At 42.0% G+C, this 8,715-nt stretch overlaps 1 non-coding gene across 1 annotated transcript; it reads right to left on the bottom strand.

The window, feature by feature from the left end:
* Window positions 1-6,914: 6,914 nt before the first annotated feature.
* Window positions 6,915-6,986, bottom strand: Trnag-ucc (transfer RNA glycine (anticodon UCC)). The gene has a single exon. It is a non-coding gene; the product is annotated as a tRNA-Gly (tRNA).
* Window positions 6,987-8,715: the final 1,729 nt, after the last annotated feature.

Raw genomic sequence — 8,715 nt, 5'->3', positions numbered from 1 at the left:
CCTGTAGCTCATGATTCACGCGCTTCCGGCACTCTCCGTTTTATATCGTCCACAGTACTTTCCACTCGAACACGGTTTTGTACATTGTCAGCTTCGTATGACGACGTATGCTTCTTGATCGTGGTGTTTTGCGAAGCGCAAAGTAGGCCCACTTTCTCGGTTGAATGCGCCGCAGGTCATCAGCAATCCCAAATACACGAACCCATTTTTAGTTCATCGCCGTTAATGGTTACCGTCCGTGGAAGGCACGCATTTGTTTCCTTCAAGCCTCTCCCTTTCAAGTATGTGGTCTTCGACGCGATGCAGGAGAGGAATAGACGTCGTAGGGATGGCGTGGAGCCTTTCAAGAAGCTCCGGAACGCTTATGCAAAGGATCTATGCTCTTCTGCAAGAATAAGCTAGTACAGGTTCTGCAGCAATGTTTCCAATTTCGGAGTGACAAGACGGAATCGTGCGGAATAACAACGAGGTAACCAAACTCGCCGATAAGGTAAATGCGGCAACCCCAATGCGAATATCAACTCGGGATCGTCCCGCTAAACATCGTCGCAGTGACTTGGAAACCTAGAATAAACCGACTACTGGCACCAGACTCGTTGAGAACCCTGAAAAGCTTGTGGTTAGCCCCCGCTACTCCATTAGTCGGACCCCATAATAACTCCGGTGCTAGTTCATCATCTGTCACTCCAATGGCGCTAACTCCAATCCCTTCAGAACTCCCTCCGTCTGCAGTTCTATCCCAGGCCCCTGCAGTAGATGGACCATAGTTTCCGTAACACCGACAATATTAGATTGCACCGAGTTCCCACCAGCCGCACTGACGCACTGGATCATAGATACTCCATGGATACAAGCATGTTCAGCCTCATCCAACCCTGCTAGTTACTACTAGTCAACAAATACTCCGTGACTTAAATATTGCGCCTCCGGCCGTCTTCTACAATTTCGCCCATGCTGATTTCGGGGATATTCTGAATGTTTTACATAGCACCAATTGGGACACAGTTTTAGATAATGATGATAAAAACACTACGGCCTTCTCTAGTACAGTGTTGAAAAATTCATAGCAGAAAAAAATTCAATGAGATTTCAAGCACATGAAATTTCAACCTTGATCACAAGCGCGAAACTCAGATATGAATTTCTTACGCTATTATACGCGATGTCTCTGTTGTTATGCGATGTGAACCACCAAATTCAGCTGTGATCATTTTGCTTAATTCTTAGACTGCTGGCATTTCACAAAACGAACCAGAGAGCAAAAGATAATCTACCGTGAGAGAAAACAACGGCAGCGAAAAACGCAGCCCACATTCATGAATTAAGATGGCAAACATATTGGCGGAATTTACATTTTTTCTTCGCGGGAATCGACATTTTTTAACTAGAAAGTAGCAAGCCTAATGAGAATTAGATAAACATGCAATTGAAATGTGCGTTTTAATTTAACTTTACGATTTACTTAGAGATTCATTCCCTCACACTCACTCACAGCTACGTATCGCACGAGAGAATGCCTATACTGTTCAACAAGGAATTTGTATGTATATGTGCATAGCTCCGGGTAGCAGTTGAAGCACAGGAGAATGTAATTAAGCGGGAAGAAATATGTGTGAGTTTTGTGCTTCTTGCTATTAAAACAGAAAAACTTGCGTGATTTTTTTCTGCATAGGATCAAGCTGACATGATTCACAGTTGATTTTGATTTTTGATGAGTTTTGAGATTTTGAGTTTTTACCATCACCGATCTAGTATTTTAAACTACGTTATCGATCGCCACGTTCCCAAAAGAATCACAACCAAATACCCTGGCTAAGCATTCTGCTTCATCGTCTCAAATTCGAAAGGAAAACTGCTCTAAAGAAATTATCGAGATACATGACTCTACCCCTTCACAACCACTACCTGGTGATTAACAGCTGTCAAACAAGGTCATCATTGCAGTCCAATTTCAGTGGACGATTGCAATCAGCTAGAACAAGCTATCATTCGTATTGAACTAGCGCACCGTTCAATCCATGTCGTTGGCATTTACCTCAGAGCGCTATCTAGTTCTGCAATTTACAACGCTCATGCTAGAGCCATCCAAGAAGTATGTGACAAACTGTCGGCCTGTGATATTCTTGTAGCATTAGGTGACTACAACTTCCCTAACCTTCGCACCTTGGCACTTTGACGACGATATCAACGGATACTTACCCACGAATGTGTCAACAGAACAAGAACTAGTGCTGATAGAATCAGTTTCTGCAACAGGTCTTGTGCAGATCAATGCGCTGAGTAACGTCAACGGCAGAATTCTCGATTTAGCGTATGCTAACGTTCCGGATTACGTCGAACTTTTCGGCCCACCTCTGCCACTGGTAAAGATCGACGAGTATCACAAACACACTTTTGTTCTACGACTCGACGCACAGTTCACGTTGCCAAATTATAGCAATAACGCCAAGATAGATGACGTTGTCCTCAACTTCAGAAGATGCGATCTCAGCTTGTTAAGCAATAAAATTTCGACAATCGACTGGACGCAACGATTAAGTTGTTCTTCTGTAGATGAGACCGTAAATGCCTTCTACGATGCATTGTATGACATATTCGATGGGGTTGTACCACACCGCAGAATTAGCACGTCCTCCGTTAGCCGCAAGGCTTGGTGGACTCCACAGCTCCGAAATTTACGCAATAAGGTTCGAAAAGCCCGAAACCGATTCTTTAGCACCAGATCTGTAGAAAACAGTAATCGTCTACGAATCATCGAAAGTGACTACAATGATCTACTTACAGTGTCCTATGCAGCGCACGTGGACAGGGTGCAATCGAACCTGAATTCGAATCCGTCATTGTGGGCCGACGTGGAGGACAAAGGACGTGTTTCCAGTTCAGCCAACCTGTTTGCTAACTTCTTTAAAAGCGTGTTCCGCACCAGTTTACCCGCAACTAAGCCGGAAAAATTTCGTCTGATATCATCATACGATATGGACATAACGAGCTTTCGTTTCTCGGATAGGGATGTACTTGAAGTGCTGAACGATTTAGATGTATCAAAAGGTCCTGGAGTAGATGGATTGATTCCATTTATCATCAAGAACTGTGCGCAAAAACTGGCTGCCCCGATATCTCTGATTTTCAATCGTTCCCTTGACCGTACGTTCCCGTCTATTTGGAAGACTGCTAAAATGGTCCCAATTCACAAATCAGGAAGCATTCAACTCGTTGACAACTATCGTGGAATATCGATACTTTGTTGCCTTGCTAAAGTCTTCGAAACAGTCGTCCATCGTTTCCTGAGCAATGCTGCAAAATCTTTGAACAGCGAGTTTCAGCATGGTTTCGTCGAACGTCGTTCTACAACTGCAAACCTTATGGCTTATACCAACACGTTGTTCTCTGCAGTTGAATCCCGTCGCCAAGTAGATTCAATTTACGTAGATTTTTCGAAAGCTTTCGACCTTGTTCTGCACACATTTGTAATCAACAAACTGCCCATTTTGGTTTCCCGAGTATGATAGTTGAGTGGCTGGAATCATAACTCACCGGACGAAAAACTTTTGTACAGGTTGACCATGAAACCTCAACAACATTCATCGTCACTTCAGGAGCCATCTTTTCAGCTTATCCGTCAACTCAAGTGTCTTTCCTCCAGCATGGAAATCGGCATACATGTTTCCTGTGCATAACAAGGCAAACAGCAAAAACGTAGATAACTATCGAGGAATCTCGGCTCTGAACTGGATTTCGAAACCGTTGAAGCTTGCCGTGTTTGAACCAGTATTTGCATTACTCAAACAGTAAATCTCTGATAACCAACATGGATTTATACCCAAGCGCTCCACGACTACCAACCTCTTTACTCTTACATCCTACGCGATAAAGCTTGCTTCATTTAGAAATGGAGCAAACTTTTGCTCATATTGTGGCGCTCTTGGTAAACGGATTTGGAAGTTCTTGGCGCCCACGTGTCGGAAATTTTGTTAGCTTCACCTATGTATTTTTGACATTCCGCAAAACGACTGTATTCTGAATACAAACAACATGAAAGCCGAAAGAAGGGAAAAAATTGTGCACAGTTATTTGAAAAATCGATTGTGGTCTGCATCTAGGCTAGCTAAACAGCTGAAATTGCGCAGAAATACCGTATGGCGCGTTATCAAACATTGACGACGATTCGGAAGCCTCAAACTAATCATCGGAGTGGAACAGTCGATCGGAAACTGCGTGGTACGATTTTTAAAACATTCAGGAGGAAATCCAATCTGTCGGACCGTGATTTGGCTAGAAAATTCGGTGCTGCCCATAGTCCGTGCGGAGAATTCGACTCCGAGAAGGAATCAAGTCGTATCGAGCTAGCAAACAGCCAAACCGAACCGTAAAACAGAACAGTGTGGTCAAAATCCGTGCTCGAAAGCCATACGACCGGGTGCTAACCAAGTTCGACGGGTGTCTTCTGATGGACGATGAAACCTATGTCAAAGCTGACTTCGGGCAAATGCCAGGTCAAAAATTTTACTTGGCAACGGCTCGGGGCGATGTTCCAAGCAAATTGAAATTTGTTTTTGTCGACAAATTCGTTCATGAATGGTTCGCAAAGTCGTTCATGAATGGTATGCAGAGAAAGGGGTCCAGTTTGTTCCGAAAGACCTTAACCCACCCAATTGCCCCCAGTTCCGCCCTATTGAGAAATACTGGGTAATCATGAAGAGGAGACTCAAGGCTAAGGGAAAAGTTGTCAAAGACATCAATCAGATGAAGGCCTGGTAGATTAAAATAGCCAAAACGATGGACGAAGAAAGTGTGCGCCGCCTAATGAGCCAAATTACAGGAAAAGTTCGAGAATTCTTTCGAAATCGTGACGAATCATTTTATCCATGTTTTTTTTCTTAAAGGTATGAAGAAAATGCTACATTTGTGTTAGAAAAGATCTTAAATTCAATAATAAATAACTGAAATACACGCGACTGTTTTTTTCCAATACTATCTGAAGCAAGCTTTAAATAGCTACGACGGTCAGTCGCAAACAGATGTTATTTATACCAATCTTTCCTGATTCCTAATCGAATCAGTGCAGCGGAGATTCATTCGTTTTGCTCTTCGGAGTCTTCCGTAGGATAACCCTTTCCAACTGCCAAGCCATGAACAGTCATATTCGTCGTGTCGTGAGCAAAGCGATAATTGTCACCGAGTTATTGATCTCACGAGCGGATTGTCCATTTATGTGGGAAAGCCTTGACATATACGTCTGGAGTCGTACCTTGCGCAGTGGCTTCTTTCTACACGTGCCGAATCGACGGACTAACTACAGCAACTTCAGCACGATTACCGGTCTACAACGCCGTTTTAACCGTTTTTGTTTCAGTTTCGACTAGGACGTCAGCCATAACGTGCTTAAAAATCTTTTTTTTAACGTAGGCACGTAATTTTAAGGTTAAGTCTATCATTCGGGTCTCAAGCCTTGTTGATTTTTGATGTACAAATAAATAAAGGATAAACAAATAAATCCTGTTTGCAGTCTCAAGAGTGCCACAAGGTAGTCACTTAGGTCCATTGCCTGTAATTTAAATTTTGAGCCATTTTTAATGGTTTTGCATACTATTCTCAACAAATGCGTGCAAATTATGTCATTTTTCCGTAAAAAGATACAATACCAAAGTGAATAAAAGCTTGAGCTGTTTGAAGCAGTCACTTGAGCAGATTGTTCTTGATTGATTGATTGATTGATTGTTGTATCTGGTGATTTCCCATAATATCTGGAGTGGATTAAATAGCATGCAATCTCAAATTATCTTCGAAACTCTATCGAAGTAAATGACATCAATTCAATAGTCTATTAAGTTATATGCTGGCCTTTAGTTAGATAAGCGGTAGAAAAACGGAAATCATATAGCAATTGGGTTCTTGTTTCTTTTTCGCCTTCTGAACAATAGCTTGATAATCTCTTCAACTTATCTATGACTTTGGCGAAAATTGTAATGGAAAATCTCTGTCTCTGGCGCGGTGCCCACATTTAAACCCAGCTTCTTACTGCCTCGTGCTGCGGGATGGCATGAAGATATCATGGTCCCACGTAACGAGAAGTAAAATTAATTACACATAACCATTCTGCCACCATCACCGTTATGCCCCGTCTACTGCTACCGTTTCGTGGATTTTTTTTTCCGACACGACTCCGAAGAAATACAAAATGTGCGTTTTCATTTGAGGACTAATAATTTATTAGCATGAGCCGGGCCCCTGAGCGATGGATGCTTTTTATTTTCACTTATAGACATGAATTAATCCGAGTTTTAAAATCTCTGCTGGATGGGAACCGAAGCGCCTGTGGAGAAGCCTAATTGTAAAATACGACAATCTTTCATTACCTAAATTACCAATCCGTGGGGAGGGTGATGCTGCTGCTGCTGCTTCTTCTTCTCGAATATCATCTCCCGCTATGGTGCCCTGTTTGACCGGCCCGTCCAGTGGGGCAGATTGAAACCGCGTGTTTATGTGTGGGTATCAAAGAAAAGCAATAAACAACTGTCAGCCTCGCGTATGACGCGGTGGACTTCATAGCAAGGCCAAATTAATCTGCGAATTATCTTCCTCGCGGAATCGCTTGCTAGCGGCGGTATGCTTGCTTGCTAAAGTTTGGTTGAAGAGACTGAGCAACAAAGTAACATCGTACAAATTAGTTGCCGAAGGGCCGTTGGGCGTGGATGTGTTATTTCACATTGATAGGAAATGTTGCTTGCTAATTTTTTGTTTATTACAATCGAGTTTTTTTGCTTCTGGAAAAGCGGTGTCAAGCATGCGATTAATAATTTCTGTAACTCTATTTCTTCACAGTTGTTGGTAACAAGCTGCGAAGACGATTATGTTGGAAAGTTGATGTTGTACCACACAGGATGTGCATCTGTTAAAATCTCCAAAAAAGATCCTGCGTCGGCCGGGAATCGAACCCGGATCAACTGCTTGGAAGGCAACTATGCTGACCATTACACCACCGACGCTGATGCTACTAAAACTTTTTAGTCACTATCTGGCCAGTTCAGCTTTAAATTTGATTTCGAACGACTCGTATTCCATACAAAACAGATTGTGTTGAATTAAGGCAATCGTGTCTGATTAAAACCTCGAAACCTGAACGAACTTGGCTGAAGGAGGAGACCGAACGAAGTGCGCGGCGGGGAAAGTCAAATGAATTGTTTTATTTGGAGTTAAATTGTTCGTGCATGCCGTGGCGTGAGAGTTTTGAAGCAAGATATGGGTCTGTGAAAGTTTCCTCATGAAATTAATATGATGTGGAAAATTGATATGGTTACGTTTCGGGTTGCTTCCAATGCAAAACAATGCCGGCTCAGGAAACATTTGCCCAAAAAGGAAAGAAACTTTTCAATAGAATCTTCTTGGGGTATTTAAACAAGGGCCTAGATAGAATTGACTGTTATTCCACGTGTTATCCCGAGAGTTAGGTGAAATACACATCAAGATGCCAACTCCATCGACCGTCAAGGCGAAATAATAACAGCACATTTCAACAATTCAAACAGTTCTGCCACTATTACAACAGTTAGATAAAGTAGCTGGATGGAGTCGCATTCGGGATAGGATAACTAAGAATTTAAATTAACTCTCAACAATCGTACAATCGTCATACTGAACTGCGTACTTGCTGCCACAACAGAAAGCAAGCAACATACATCAGTCAAACAGCTCCGGGCCAGAAACGCTGAGCAACTATCGCACATGTGTATCGCAGCTTCTCTCGGTTAAGGGATATGACGGTTACGGCACTAGCGCCGAGCGTGAAAACTTTTCCCATACGGTGTTCCGCTGGGAAACTTGGGCTATACACCGAGTCATGCTACGCATATGAGCTTGAGCTTGTGTTTCCGGCCGAAGCTTGCGGCAGGATGAGGATGGGAAATGAATACATTTCCCTGCTTACGTACGTTACGTTACCGAAGGAAGGAAGGAACGTCGAAGTTTTAGCAATTAAATTAAAATGAAATCAATTTACTCATTTTTTGAATGTTTGTTCTGCGGTGGCACGATGTAATGGTGTATTGCCGTCATTACCCGTGAAGCCAATTTTTCTAGAGAATTGTCATTTGAACGCGTTCGCGGGTGGGGTGGGCTTGTTAGCGAAGAAAATGAATGATGAAAAATTAGAATACTATGTACCGTATGCGGTATCATAGACATGTATAATTTAGTTACTGCGAAGCAGCAAAGTATAAATAAGCTCTAATATTTATGTAATTTTTGATGAACTGAAATTAAATTGACGATAAAAGTATATTGAACAACAAAGAATGCTAATTGTTTTAACGTTTTTACTTTTCTCGCATTCAGTCGCATATAGAGGTCTAATTTTTTAACAGTATTGTATACAATTAATCCATTGTTTTTAAGTAATTTCACATTCACACAAATTATTCACATCACCACAAAGATTGACCAGGGAAAAAATGAAACTTTGGGAAAGTTGCAGTAAATGACTTGACAAGCAACATTTCGAATTCGAGGGTCAAACAAACAAAAGCAGTGAAAAATTTATTCTAAAAAATCTAATGCTGCTGCTATTTCTATCTAATGCTGCGTTGAACGTTCCCGAAAAACTAGTCGACCTCGATATCGATATCAGAATTATCTGTGCCTCTCTGTCACATTTTTATCAAGTCCTTTACGCAAGGCAAATTTCCTGATATCTGAAAACAACCTTACATGTTGTCCGTC

This window comes from Sabethes cyaneus, chromosome 1 (assembly GCF_943734655.1).
Source record: "Sabethes cyaneus chromosome 1, idSabCyanKW18_F2, whole genome shotgun sequence".
Taxonomy (NCBI): Eukaryota; Metazoa; Arthropoda; class Insecta; order Diptera; family Culicidae; genus Sabethes; species Sabethes cyaneus.
This window is presented reverse-complemented; position numbering and strand designations above follow the sequence as displayed.